Source organism: Typopeltis vanoorti, chromosome 11, assembly GCF_054136105.1.
Source record: "Typopeltis vanoorti isolate ZY-2024b chromosome 11, IOZ_Tvanoo_1.0, whole genome shotgun sequence".
Lineage (NCBI taxonomy): Eukaryota > Metazoa > Arthropoda > Arachnida > Uropygi > Thelyphonidae > Typopeltis > Typopeltis vanoorti.
This window is the reverse complement of record NC_143559.1, coordinates 120,855,147-120,870,620: the sequence shown is the minus strand read 5'-3', so window position 1 is coordinate 120,870,620 and position 15,474 is coordinate 120,855,147. Positions and strand designations below refer to the sequence as shown.

Genomic DNA, 15,474 nt, shown 5'->3' with positions numbered 1-15,474 from the left:
TATTCTTAATTTTATTGCGTCCAATAATTTATCTTTCCCTAACTTTTCAATTGCTTTAAGAATACTATTAACCTTACCTGTTAGTGTAACGAGCGGTGAACGTTCCTTTTTCAAGTTGAAATTGATTAAAACCTAATTAAGAACAAGTATGTCACAAAAAAGGCTTGTTAGTTTGGCGTTAATAGCTATTGAAATGATATATGTGCGTAATTAGACGCTAAGACTATTATTTCTAATTTTGTGAATATGAAATCATAAACCCTAAAATTTTAATTTAAAAAATTTCAAGTATATTTATGTAATTTAATTTATTTTCTGTTATTCTATAAAGATGTTATTTTTTGAATACTTATATTAAATGTTCTAATTATTTCTGAATTCTTTTCTTATTTTCTCATCTATCTTGAGTTTCTTTTATTTTCCTAAAAGATAGTTCCACTTATAAAAATTATTAAAAAAATTTTACAAGTTACTAAGAATTTAGTAACTTGTAAAATGCAAGAATTTTTTAAACTTTAGTTCAAATAAATTTTAACTTTAATTAAAATTCATTTTAATTTTGTTAGCGATTCGGGTCAGTGAGAAAGCTATAATCTCTGTATCATCATATTCAACGATTAAAGTGAAGTGGCTTTATCAAAATTTGCTTTAACTTTTGAGAATTTTTTGAATATTCGGGTTTTTAACGATTATCCTGCCTAGTCAACACTCCCGGTTCGTTACATTTAGCGAACCAACGTGTAACTGTTCTGTCAAAATTTATTTAAAAAATTTAAAATAATTTAAATTTTTATTATCATAAAAGAACCACACACGTCCGGATCATTACAGAGGGCGCTTAGATAGAAATTACATGCGGGCGGCAAAGACCCTAGCGCCGGTTCTGGATAGATGTATTGTGAATATGATGTGGACCTCCCCTGATGAGTCCTTTGACTCCATGGAGACACATCAACAACTCCGAACTATGCAGAAATATATTTTTTAAGAATTACAGAAAAATATATAAAATTGATTTAAAAAAATGGAAAAATATTCTTAGCCGATCCGCGACACAAAATACACACGTCAACAACAATTCCGAACTATGCAAAAATATTTTTTAAAAAAATTACAGAAAAATATATAAAATTGATTAACAAAATGGAAACAAATTCTTAGCCCATCCCTGGTACAAAAGAAGAATGTACTCTAGGTTTACTAATAACCTCTCGTGGGTGTAAAAAAAAAAAAAAAAAAAAAAAAAAAAAAAAAAAAAAAAAAAAACCCTGATCTAATATTCTAAGAAAGTTGCCCACTTTTTTTTTTTTTTAATAAATCCCTGAAAAGAAGGGGAACAAAAACAGTATTTGACGTAACGATTTATATATCTACTATATTATTAATAGATTCTTAGGCGTAATACTTAGGTAATCCGTTTATGGGCGCTTGCCAACTTTCTTTTTGGATAGCAAACAACTTTCAAAAATACCTAGCAAGACTTTCTAAAGAAAATGTAACACATCTACATTCTCTCTTATAAAGTCACAAAAAATGCTTGGTATTTCAGTGCATCGTGAAGGCGTCAAAATAAATTTTTAACAGTTTACGTTTTAAATAAACAGTTTCAATTCAAATCTATATTTCATTTTGTTTAAGAATAAAATAAAATCCCGAAGGTTATCATTAGGTAATCATTCTAATCCTTGTAAAGGATTTCAGTTGGATTCCCAGTGTCCCAGGAATATATCACTAAAAAAAAGAAACAAAGATGGATAGAAACTGTGCATCCTTTTCCAGCTATTGTATGATTCTTTTACAGTTTTGCAATTAAACACCTGAATTAATCTATATAGAGTGACAAACTGTCAAGGAGCCGTTTGTTTTAATATAGGGAGCTTAAACACGAACACGGTAGTAATCCTTAATGTGTACAATAAGAAGAGAGAGAGAGAGAGAGAGAGAGAGAGAGAGAGAGAGAGAGAGAGAAATAGAAAATAGAGTGCTCAACATTCTACATTATTTAACAATTTATAATAATATTCATTAAAAATATTAATGATTTTCTATTAAAAAAGGTCTTGCGACATAAAGGTTTGAATTCGAGGCTGGTATACTTATAAGAAGGATTACCCTCCACTTTGTCATTTAGATTCACTTTTTGTTTCGTCAAAAATCTAGATTGTAGGCTTTCTCCCCCCCCCCCCCCGCAAGTCTTTTAAATGTCAATGGGGGGGAAAAGAAAAAAAGAAGAATTTCTTGTTCTACCTCCCCCCCCCAACCACCATTAAAGTTTAGGACTGGGGGGGGAAGAGGCTTAAGCCATTGACCCTTCCGTGTCACCTTCAAAGTTCTTGGTAATCGTTTATCCAAACTAGTTTCCTGCCAAAGCAAAGATGCCTAATGTATATCCAGGTAAAGTATTAGACTATTGGCCCTCATGAGACGAATATTAATTACACTCACGTTCAGAATATTAAAATAAACCGGATAGGGTTACGAATTAAATGGTACATTTTATTTTGTGGAGTAGTGTATTCATTTTTTGTCAACAGGAAAAACAGTGACATCAAACGAGAAAACAGACAATGAGAAGTTTCCCTTACGATTTGTAATCATAAATCAGATTCCGAGTAAGGGGAAATTAGCGTCTGCCATATCCGGACGGGATAATTGCCAGTTCCAAAGTTATACACGTTATCCTGTAGTTCAACCAGTTGTTAGCGACAAACTCATTTATTTTATTATCATTAAGAGAGACTTCATTAAGAGAGGACACATACTAAACGCACCAACTATCATACTTATTCTTGAATTCATTCACACTGCCTGCACACATAACATCCAATGGTAATCCATTCCAATTATGCACAACTCTGAGAAAAAACCAGATTTTACTCCTTTTTGCCGGCATTCTCAGCTTCCAATAATGCCCTCTTGCCCTTCCTCATCATCCATAAAATGAAAAATTCCATCTGCTGAAATCTTGTATGACCCTTTCAGAAGTATGTAAGTCTCAATCATTTCACCCCCTTTCTCCTGTTTGCTAGTGTCTGCAGTCTACAAATTTTCAATCTGTCTTCATAATCAGTATTCCACAATCCTGATATTATTTTTAACACTCTCCTTTGCACTCTCTCCACTGTATCAGAATCACCAACGAACAACAGGAGACCAGACCTGTGCACAATAGTCCAAGTGAGGTCTTATCAAGGCCTTGTAAAGAGGCAAAATGATATCCTTATCTTTACAAGTTAAAGTTCGTTTCAGCATTGCAATTATATTTTGAGTTGCATTTGCAATCTTTGCTACATGGCCTCTGAACTTCAGCTTCCTATCTACTAACACTCCAAGATCTCTAGCCTAATGACTATCTTCTAGGATAATCCCACCAGTATAATATGACATTGGATAACTAATCTCACCGAAGTGCATGACTTTATATTTACTAACATTCAACGGACAGCCATTTTTCCATGCCCACAATTCCAGCCTATTCAAATAATTCTGCAAGTACTGCTTATCAGTTACATTCCCAATTACCTTGGCATCATCAGCAAATAGTTGTATGCCGCTTGTCAAATCCACCCCAAAGCCATTAATGTACAGATTGAATAACTGTGGACAAGGACTGATCCTTGTGGTACACCACTTGTTACCTTAAATCTTACAGATTCACATCCCTCAAAAACACTTTTTGATATCTGTCAGTCAGCCATCCTTTTATCTGCCTTAATATTTTATAATAAAATTCTATATTCTCCAGTTTATGCAACAGTCTTCCAGGTTGTATTCTGTCAAAAGCCTTAGCAAAATCCAAACGTATCATTGTATATCCATTACTTTACTCTCGTCTAACTCAATGTAAACATTATTACAGAACGTGAGCAAATTACTTAAACATGACCTTCCCTTAGTAAATCCATAGTGTTCATTGCAAAGTCAACCCATTCCCTTATGAGATTCAAATTATATAACCTGATTAAATGAATAGCCAGTTCAGCTGAACACTTTTAGCATCCTTGCTGATATCCCATCAGTTCCTATTGCTGAATTCTTATTCAGTTTGTGCAACATCTCTAATATCTGCTTCTCATACACCTGAGTTTCTTTATTCATCGAAAGGGTAGCAGTGAACTCAAATGTTGATGTTGCATACACCAGGTTCATAGCTTTTAGCAAAAATGGTCACTCATTAGTCGAACAACCTTTTTTGCTTCAGTCCCCGCATACTATTTGCATTCGTTAGAGTTTTTTTTTTAAATTCATTCTTTCTTTTACTTGCAGCATAATTATAGAATTCTTTTGGGTTGTGTTTAATTTGCAGAACCAGTTTCATTTCAAACTCTGACTTAGTTTTTCCGTACAACAGTTGCGACTCTTCTGGCCCTGATTATAATTTTCATAACTGACATAACCTTATGCACATAGTTTTCCTTCCACATCATCCGTTTCTTACGAGTCTCTTCTTTGATGTGATTACACATCCATTTCACTCCTACCTCATTTGTTCTTCGAATCTAGGGATACATTCTGATATTGCATCATTTAAGTATTTTTTAAACACTTCCCATGCACTGTCGATATCCTTTCCATCCAGCAACCGATCCCATTCCACAGAACTCAGTATACTCCTCAGTTAGTCATAATTTCCTGCTTTGTAGTTCAGCAAATAACTTTTTCTGAGTGGAACATTCATAAACTTAGTCACTTCCCAAGTGAGTACCGCACGATTACTGTCATCAACTGAAGGCAGAATAGTTGCGTCTTTAACTGAAACACCCTCTGACAGTATAATCAATTCTTTGACCTCGAGTTCCTTCTGTCACATGCTGCTTGAGAAAGTTGTCTCGCGACAGCTCAATAAATGAGGTTTCATTCTTATGAGAATTTACCGCTGTCCAATCAATTTTGGATAATTAAAGTTCTCCATTGTGATTACTCTTTTCGCACCAATCGTCTTTATTTGGTGATGCATTTCTTCGTAATTGGCATCCAATCTACTAAGTCTGTAACAACACCCACTATGTAGGAGTATTTGATCTTGTCCACTTTACATCAGATAGCTTCAAATTCACTGCCACATGAAAAACCGTTACTAGTATTATAGTCATAGATCTCAACAATTACTGGATTCATGTCATTCACTATCATAGGCAGAATTCCCCCCCCCCTTCCTCTCTCATCCTGTCTATCCTTCTTAAAAATAATATACCGTTTACAATCGATACCAGTTAATATTCCTACTTCAGTATATCATTTTCCAAGAAGTTTCGTCATAATCAAATAGGTTAAGAGAATTAGTTGTTTATGTTTGTAAAAATAAAAAAATAATAAAATAAACATATCAAATTTCGTACGAAACTTTCAGTTTTTCATTCAGTTTTTCAGTTGGCTTTGAAATTTGAAATAATGCTGGATTTACTATCCACTTGATTTATATAATAATAAAAGCCTGTTTTCAACTAAAATTTCAACTAAAACAATGATATTTTGTAGACAAACTCCAGAAGTTTGTCGACAAAATGTCTTCTAACATTTTAGAAGTAAAATGTTATTAATAATAAAATAATAGAACAGATAAATACTTTCAGTTATCTTCGATGTTAAATATCATATGAAGGAGAAAAAGACATAAAATTAAAAACTTCAAAATTTTGTAATATCTTACATAGGTATTGAAAGCAGTCAATTAGAGTTCTCGTGATGTCTGACATCGTATTCAAAACTGCTAAACTAAGATTTCTCGAAATTCTTCATATGTTTTGTAATTTATAATCTTTGTTTTCAATTAAATTCTGTGTGACAGATACAACTAGAAAAATGTCTAATAAAAATATGAAATGTAATACATTACGTCAGCAAGAAATTAAAGAAGTCAAGCGAAATCTTATTGGCTTGGTGTGGAAATTTTTTTTTTTTTTAAATAAAACAGAGCGAACACATTAGTTGTCATATAATAAACATTTAATATAATTACATTTATAATTTATATTATAAAATCAGTGAAAATACCTTAAACAAAAATGTAGTAAATGTATGTAGAATTACGAAATACACATTATTAATAGGACAGTTATCTATTAGCTAATAATATGAAGGTAATTAAATTAATCATAGAACAGTTATGGAAAATATCCATAGATAAAACAACAACAACTGAACAATGATATTTTGTAGACAAACTCCAGTTAGAAGTAAAATATATATAAATAATAAAATAATAGAACAGATAAATACTTTCAGTTATCTTGGATGTGAAATATCATATGAAGGAGAAAAGAGACATAAAATTAAAAACTTTAAAATTTTTACACATTATAGGCCTGATAAATAGAACACTCCATTAAAATATTGCATAAAAAGAAACACACTTATAAATATACGATACTTTAGCAATACCAACATTATTATATGCAGCGTGATTTTGGCAATAAACAACCAAGATAAACAAAGAAGGAAAACAAGGAAAAGAGAACTACAAAATACACATTATTAAACAAACAAACAAACAAAGGAACGAAGATATTTTAAAATAACTAAAAATAAAACCAGTAGAAGAAAAACTGAACAATTACAAAATTGGATAGAACATGTAAACCGAATAGTCAAGAATATTATTATTATTATTATGTGACACCTCTAGGGAGTCCTAAGACTCATCGAGGGAGAGTGTTCTAACAGCATCGAACGACTGAATCCCGTCCAATTACTAATCGCGCTCAAGCTTGCTTAAGCTATTAGTAGCAGAGGCTCTACCAATCGACCAACCTATATTAGGATGATAATTGGAACAGACCTATTATATGGACTCTATACCGTAATTAGCATTGTGATGATGATGATGATAACTTGTAATCGTTATATTTTATTTTAAAATCTCAAAACGAAATTACCCATTTACACAAACTGTTTTCCTTAATGATATACATTTATAGTCAGAATTTTAAAATAAAAATAAAATCGTCAACAAATTGATAAAATCGAATGGTTTGATATCTGATACTGTCAACGTTGTTGCAATTTGTTTAGAGCAGGGTTAACCAAACTGTGAGGTGTACCACACTTGGGTTGGTACAGATAGAGTCCAGGGGAGGTGTGGAGAACCTTTTAGTCGTCATCTTCATCGTATGTTACGCTGTCGCGCAGGCCTACACATTTGACTGCATAAGCTTCAGTAACCGATAATCCCGCAGAATAGGTTGGTTATTCCTTATTCCCGGTAGTATCCCATGTCGGTCAAAGCGTGTGCTCATGGGGCCGGTTTGCCTGTTTAGCGGGAGGAAAAATGAACTGTGGAAAAAATCCTGCTGTCCACGCCCAAGACTGGCTAACTTGGATATGGCTGAGGAAGATCCTTAGCTCCTCACGTCACCAACGGGAATCGAACCCAGGACACTCCTTCCCCAGGCATATGGTTGCGAAGCGCGTAACCACTAGGTTAACTGCGCAGACCTTTTAGTCGTACACTGTTATGATAAATCCACCTTTTCCAAAATACTACTTTCAAGTGAGCAACGTGGTGGAGGAAGCACAAACATCGCTTCCGCTTTCACCAGCTTATCAAAGTAGTACACCTCACTCAGCCAATGACCGTGACACGGCCTGTGATTGGTTCACATGGCCCTCACTCAGTCCAAATTTCCATTCTCCTCTTTGTGTTTTGCAGGTAATAACGTTGCCTTTATTCGTCACTTATCTTTCGTTTGGAGAGGTCTTCCTCTGCTGATCTATGTATTGAGCTAATTATATAAAATAAGCATATCTATTTTGTCCCAACAATTCAACAAAATGTCAAAAGCACAGAAAGTACATCGAGGTACTTAGCCTGAAAACAGAGGTTAGAAATCGATTGGATGTGGATATTCGCTTTGCACTGTCAAAGTCTGTTCCTCCATTTTTTGTCCTAACTGGTCGAAAGCAGCAACATCCATTACATTAAAGTGGTTACTTAGAATTATATACAATTGTTTAGGATAAATCATTTTTTAAAATTTAATTTGAAACATTTTTATATCTTTATTAAAAATAAAGTTCGTTGCATTGTTTTCATAGTTCATTTTAGTGTTTGTCTTTTTAGGGAGGTGTGATGGCAAAAAAAGTTTGGGAACTCCTGGTTTAGAGAGATGGAAATATGAAATGTTTTGATTCACATCTCAGGAATATATTTTAATAAGATTCATTCTCAAAATCCTCTGATTGTAGAAATAAAATTTACAATTTCTAATAGATGAAGATTTTTATGACCGAATTAATACTGGATTGAGAATTAAATTATATATTCAAACTGATTTTGAGAGGTTTGAAAGTTTTAGATAAGCGACATCACTAACAGATATCTGCAAATCATTCATCTCCCCTTGACTGAGAAGACATCTTCTGGAGGAGAGGGGGGTGAGGGGGGGGGTCATTGTAGGGAAAACTGCCATCATCCTCTCGACTACCCCTTCACCCTCCTCCTGTTTGGTTCCTCTGCTCATTACAACCCTGTGATAACTGCAAAAATGTAACAGAAGGAGTAAGCAATCATATGAAGTTGTTCATTAATTAAAAATTTACGACAATTTATCATATAATTATACCATACAGCAGATGCTATGACTTGTAATCAAACCAAACAGTTACAAATTGTAAAAAATACTCAGAAATAGAATAACTAAGTCTCATTTCCTATGAACTTTCTTTTTTTTTTCTATCCCAACAATTTCTGACATATGAGTGACAGAACTAGACATTCAAAACATCAAAAGACTGTAAGAGCAAGTAATATTAGGAACTCTTGATGCTGTTTTCAAAAATAAAGAGAAGGTACATTTTCTTTTCACACAGTTGTACACGATAAAAGTTTAAAATCATGTGACTGCCAATCGAACCTTATTTCAAAACTTTTACGATCCCTATTATTCCACATACAGAACAAAAAAGACACAGGTGATAGCTAATAACTTAATGTAGCTTTTTTAATGGATGTATAATTTATTTGTTCATGCCAACCTTCAAATATTTCAAGAAACTTTGGCAACTTTTTTTTGAAAAATAAAAATAAAATAAAATTTCAGCTACAGAAATAGCTTTGAAGCACAAGGAATCGGAGTAAAATCAATAGCCAGAAGACAGAACAAGTTCATCCCCACAGTTTTGTAAGCAAAAGCAGTTTCTGTATGTCAGTGAAGGAGACATAAAAATTAGATTTTGAAAAGCATATTTTGAATTTTTTGGTCTGTTAATACATAATAAAAAATTATTGGAAACATAAAGATTTCTGTTTAATTGTGCATGCAAAACATTTTTACAATTGCAAACTACCCAAGTCGTAGTGCCATCTGTTCACAAATTAACAGAACCTTGCAAACAAGTTTAACGGTGATTTTACAGGAGAGAGAACACTTTATCAACAAGAATATGGCAATCAAACGCAAAGAAGGAAAGGAGACCACTCTCCTTCTTTGGTTCATTTCCTTTAGACACAACTGACTGTTGCCCCTCAGATAAGATAGAGTATCTTGTTTGTAACTTGTAGTAGAAGATTTAATATGAAACGTATAGCATCAGACCTAATGTTCAGTTGAAACAACAATAATAATAATAAATAATTACTTTATTTGTGTTGAAAAAATACTTAACATAATAAGGATAAATAATATAGAAAAGCATTCGAGGCACAGAAATAAGCTTTGCCCTATGATATCACAAAGTAAGATAAAATCACATCAACGTTATATCCGCCAGCATGCGAAAACATGCCCATGAATCATCTGCATGAATGTTACATTTTGAAGAGACGGTCAAGGTCAAGGTAAACAGTGCTATAAGGAATAACACTTGAGTGCATTTTCAGTTTACTGCAATTCGTACATACATCGCAGCTATCGTATGTGTTGTACTGTTTTGTGTCCGGTAAAGTAAAATAATGGGTGAACCCCAAAAGCCTTTAAAAATTTCTTTCTTCAGGAAAATAGCATGAGACAAAACACCCCCACATAGCTCTAAAAGGATGGAAACCATTATTATTTTAGAAGATACATATGTTGTGTTGTGTTGTGGTTATCAAGAAGCACATGGGAGTGGTTGTGCTGCTGGTGGAGTGATATCCTAGGATACTTGCAAAAAAGAGAGTAGAGTACGAATTGGACATTGGAGACTATTATATTCTCAAATGCCAAGATGGTGTACTAATGATCGAGGAAACAGGAAATGGTATAAGTAAACTTTTCTCTATTACCTGCGAAGAAGCTGAACGATTTTCACCAAAAATGTACGACATTGATAATCATTTATTATTTTGGAAACTGAATTACCAGCTATTAGTATTATGGGAAGAAATATCGCAACCTATTTAAATTCATCGATGATTAAATTAGATCTTCAATACTTTATTCAATTCGATAAAGATTCTTTATTTTGGGACATTTACGAACACTATACGAAGACTGCTTGTGTATATCTGGTGACAAAAGAATATGAGGAATCGATAAACAGGCATGTGTCATTTCCAGATTAATGGCATATCAAATGTATGAAGCTGTGCTTCCTGTGATGTCCGTTATTAAGACTCTTTTACGTGACCAATTATTTTGATGTAATGTACCAAAAAACAGTGAGTAACGAACATTTTCTTTATTGAACTCATTGGAAAATGTTAAGAGCGTAAACTAAATCTTGTGAAATATTTCTAGGTAATTACATGTTCAAAAATTTTTCTCTGTGAATATACTTGTAAATAGTATTTCAGCAAAATAAAATATGCATTTGTAAACTTAAATGAACAAAGTTTTGTGTTGTTGGTGTGAAAAAAAGTTAAAATTTCTTTAGGAAAAAGTAATGAACTTTTAAGATCTCGAAAATGACATCTATACAAAGACCATATGGGTAAAAAAATCAGTGGCAAAGAAATCTTTAAGTAGAATCAGTCACATAGATCATAATACATCATAATACAAGAAAACGTAAATGTAAAAACAAAATGTCACTACCGTGAAATTAATGCCGTGTGAAAAAAAAGTGGAGAAAACTGATATCCTGCAATTAACTATTTCAGAAAAATGTCTAATGCTACCTAATGGCATTGGTTGAATTAAATATGTAAAAAGATTATTGTAAACATAGATTTCTGCTTAATTATGCATGCAAAAATATTTAAGTTTTTTTTCTCAGTTATTCTGCTTAGCAATTGATATATCATTTCATAATTTTATCCTTAATAGAAGTCTGTCACTAAGGAGTGACAGACTTTTTCTTTACCTCTTTGTTATCCCCAGTCCAACATGGACTTCTAATTTTTATAACTTTGCAGACAACCTTATCATATCTCTCTAGCCGAATTGATGCTTTTTGCAGGATTTGCCACTGAATCTTCAAGGTTTGGTTATTGTTTTCAAACTCTTTTATTGAGTAAGATTTATTTATTATTACAATTTACTTCTGAACTTTGATTCTTTTCAAAACTTTTCGATTTCATATGAAATTTATTAATATGCAAGGCGATTGAAGCACAAGGAGTTAACTACACGTGTTACTGCATAGCACTTACAGCTCAGTTCAATTCGTAGCAATCTTCTGTCCGAACACGGCAGTATATTGCTACGAAGAACGATATGTAAAACTCGCCATTTTTCAGAGAACATGATGAATACGGAGTTCCAGGCATAGAATGGAACATGAATCTGCACAAAAGCATTCAAAACTCTGCATCACAACATGGATTTCTATGGCAGGACTGCAATATGCAAGCGTCCCACATTACCCAAACCAAAATGCAGAGTTGTATAAGTGGGAAGTGGAAGCTTGGAAAGCTGTGTTATGCAGCGACGAATTAATCTATACTCTCTACCGAGCAGTTCGAGAGATCTGGGTGTGGCAAATACTGGTGAACGTCTCTTATCTCTTACCCCAGTGCGTAATGAAACTGAGAGGTGGCAGTGTGATGGTATTATCCTGGTTTGGCCTTGTACTTCTGTTTGTGGTGCCACGAACACTGAACTCCGCCAGGAATCTGAATATTCTCGACACTACTTTGTGGCATTTCTATGGAACTGACCATTGTCTCTTTTAGTATGACAATGTATCATGTCATAAGCAGGGCTGGCGCTACCATTTAGGCAAATAGGCAACTGCCTAGGGTGAAAGCCATGAAGGGACGCAAAACTTCAAGCTATGTTTTATTCATACTTTACTAAAATATCAAAATTAAATAGTGATATATGATTTAGGTATCGATTCTTTTTCCTTATCACTCACACATCACACTATTATACTATTTAACTCTTGGTTATTTTTTGCTCCTTACCTAAATTATTTGAACTTACCGCCATTTAAAATTTAGTTAAGATAAATATTTTAAAACTTTAACATTTTAAAATATTAAATTTCGGTATTTTATAACTTACTTTTTGTAAATGAATTATAATAGAAAACTTTCAAATTAATTAAAAATAAATAAAAAAGCCCTATTAATTTACCTTTTAATTTAACCTGAAAGACAATTTTATTTTGTTTAATGTCAATTAGAAACATTTTAGTTTATGAAATAAGGGGAGCACTTGTGAAATAAGGGGCGCATTTGTAAACTTTGCCTAGGGCACAAAATAACCTGGCACCAACAGTGGTCATAAGGCTACTGCTGTGACTGTGTGGTTTGTGGACATGAACGTCATCACACATGACTGGTCTCCACAGAGCCCTGATCTCATCACTACTGAACATTTGTTGGATGAACTGGAGCGTCTGATGAGGCAAAGGGATGTCAATCCCACAACAGTCCAGAACCTGATTACATGCAAAATAGTCCAAAATTCTGATTTATCACTATTGTACACTCGTAGAAAGTTATCCATAAGATAACTGCAATCATCTCGGTGAAAGGCGGTTCTACATCTTATTAATGTGGGCGTCATGCCTGTTGATTCTTGACACTGAGGTGTCCGTTGATTTCTTTCCAAGCAGTGTACAGAACGAATTGCTGAAGAGTAAAGGAACAACTTTCTTGAAGGATTTCACAGATCTTATCAACTCTGACTTTATGTTATAGTCATCTTTATTGACCTGTCTAAAGCATTTCATAGACTCAAGAAAAGCTAAAACATGTTGAAATATCTTAGCCTCTGTACTCATGGTTTCGAAATTACCTGTGAAATTGAAACCAAATTTAACTCATCGGATTTTCCTGCATGAAGAATGTGTAGCTCATTGGAGGTGGAGTTGGTACCACTTTGCTAGACTCCCAGAAGAAAGACCGATGGGAGTTCGATTCTACTCGCCGACTAGAGGAACTCTCTCTCTCTCTAAGCCTTTTTTCGAACAGTTCCCAAGTTAATCGATCTCGGCTAATTTGGGAAGATAAATCAGCCCTGGAATCTCGTTTTTCGTCCCGTAAACTCAAGAAAATCGATTGTTGAACCCACACTATTTCAGACAATAAAAATATTGTGTTAGAGTTAGAGACCACGAGATGGCGGCACTTGTTATTTGTCTCTTCACTGTGTGCAGCTTAAATTAGTGATAGCCTTGGGCCAGATATCTCTGATTGGTTACCAGTGGAGATTGAACTGTCCATTTAAATTCCAAAATTTACATAGGGCTAAAACGGCCTCGCATACTCCCTATAAGGGAATAAAAGGCATTAGCTGATTTTTTTATTATCCTGTAGTGCAGCATTACCAGTAACTTTTGAATTTCCACAGGAGCTGTTCTCTCTCTTCTCTTCAACATCTATATTCATGATATAAATCAGCTACAGTAGTAAACAATTAATCTGAACAAGGAAAACTTTCAAATTTTTGGTTTCGTTTTGTTTCAGTTGATAATAATTTTGGTTTTGTTTCAGTTCACAATAATTTTGGTTTTGGTTTTAGTTCACTATTTTAGGTGAGTATTCCATGTTTTAACTGTCTCTGTGATGTTTATTTAGAATGTTGTGCATTTCTAATAGTGTAAACAAGTTGACATTCATAGTGTTTTATTCATTTTGTGTAGCTATAGAATGGATGTCTCTCCAAGAAAGCTTTCAAATATGTTCTTTCTCGGCATACACATCCATGATTCAAAGATAAATAAAATAAAATCAGGTACGATTTTAAAGAGGTTTCAAGGGACAAATACCTTTCGATTTCTGACAGGAGGACCTGCCTCCTGACAGCAAAGGAAACTATACTTACTCAAGATTATTTAAATAGTCAGGAAAAGCCAAATGAATCCAAGCTTGTCTGCTGTAGACTTAAATAGAGACTTGGCAGCTAGTCAGATTAATGTTTCTGACATGACAGTCCTTCAAAGATGTTGGAAGCAGGGAGGACTTCCCCAGACCATAAAAGAAAGAACTGTTGACAAAGGCTGTTCAGAGAAAGAGGCTCTAGTGGTCAAAAGGGTACAAAGATTGGACTGTTTAGATGAGAGCCATTTCTTTGTCGAAGGAGAGCATGTATCGTATGTTTGCAAATCAGCTGCTGAGAAGACCTCTCCCATCCACCTTTAACAACTCCTAAATATCCAGTTACAATGATGTTCTGGGATTGTTTTACACATGACGGCCCAGGATCACTTGTGCCTGTTCTACCAATACATAAATATATTGGGGAAAATAGTGGTTCCACAGATCCAGAAAGACAAAGACCTCATCTTCTAACAGGATCTCACTGCGTGCCACACTTCAAAGAAAGTGAAAGTTCCTCAAAAGTTTTCAACATCCAATTGTTTCAGTGACCAGGTAACTCTCCTGACATGAATCCAATAGAAAATTTGTGGATCATAGTGAAAAAGAAACTTGGAAAATTAAATTTTGATGCAATGGATGATTTAATACAATCCATTATAAAAGTATAGTTTCGAAATAAGATCTACGTTAGTAGAGTACTAGAGTACCTGCTTAAATGGAACCTATTAGGAACAGGGGAGCACATATAAATTATTAGGTAAAGTTTGGAGTTTAATTTTTGTACTTATTTTCTTTTGAAATTAAAATTTTTCTTTAAAATGTGAATGTTCGGATTAATATATTCGCTACTATATCTCTCGGAGGCAAGATCTTCCAATATGTAGATGACAAGCTATAGTATCTATTCATTCTGACTCTAGCACTGCCAAAATGAACATGTAACGTAACATAAATGTAGTAATCGATTAGCTCACCATAAACTCCATCTTCTTAAAAACAAGACAAAATCAATTATATGTAGAAACCCACTGTTCCAGCCAATTGACAATGAGTACATAACAATCTAACATCCTTCCCCCTACCTACAATTCACATATCAGTAACCTATCAGCATAACATAGGTCAAACTAATACGATACCTTGGACTTGATCTAGATGCGAATGTGAACTGGAACAGTCACATCAAACATCTACAAACAAACTCCCAATGATGGCAAGTAAACTGTACAGACTGAAGGTTCTAGCTCCTACATACATGAAAGCACTTGTATACAAGGAATTATGTGAAACTGATTATTATTTCCTTTAAAAAAATATCTGACCCGCACACGTAAACTGGTAAGACT

At 33.8% G+C, this 15,474-nt stretch overlaps 1 protein-coding gene across 2 annotated transcripts in view; it reads right to left on the bottom strand.

Annotated features, from left to right (window-relative positions):
- LOC150102009 (branched-chain alpha-ketoacid dehydrogenase kinase-like) overlaps positions 1-6,308 on the bottom strand; it is a 141,730-nt gene extending 135,422 nt beyond the window's left edge. The window contains exon 1 of one of the 2 annotated variants that reach the window (XM_090399851.1): positions 6,220-6,308. The gene's annotated coding sequence lies outside the window, so the exon portion shown is untranslated. Of the gene's footprint in view, positions 1-5,650; positions 5,802-6,219 lie in introns of those variants that run through there. The other variant, XM_090399852.1, reaches the window with a different exon arrangement.
- Between the last annotated feature and the right edge of the window lie 9,166 nt (positions 6,309-15,474).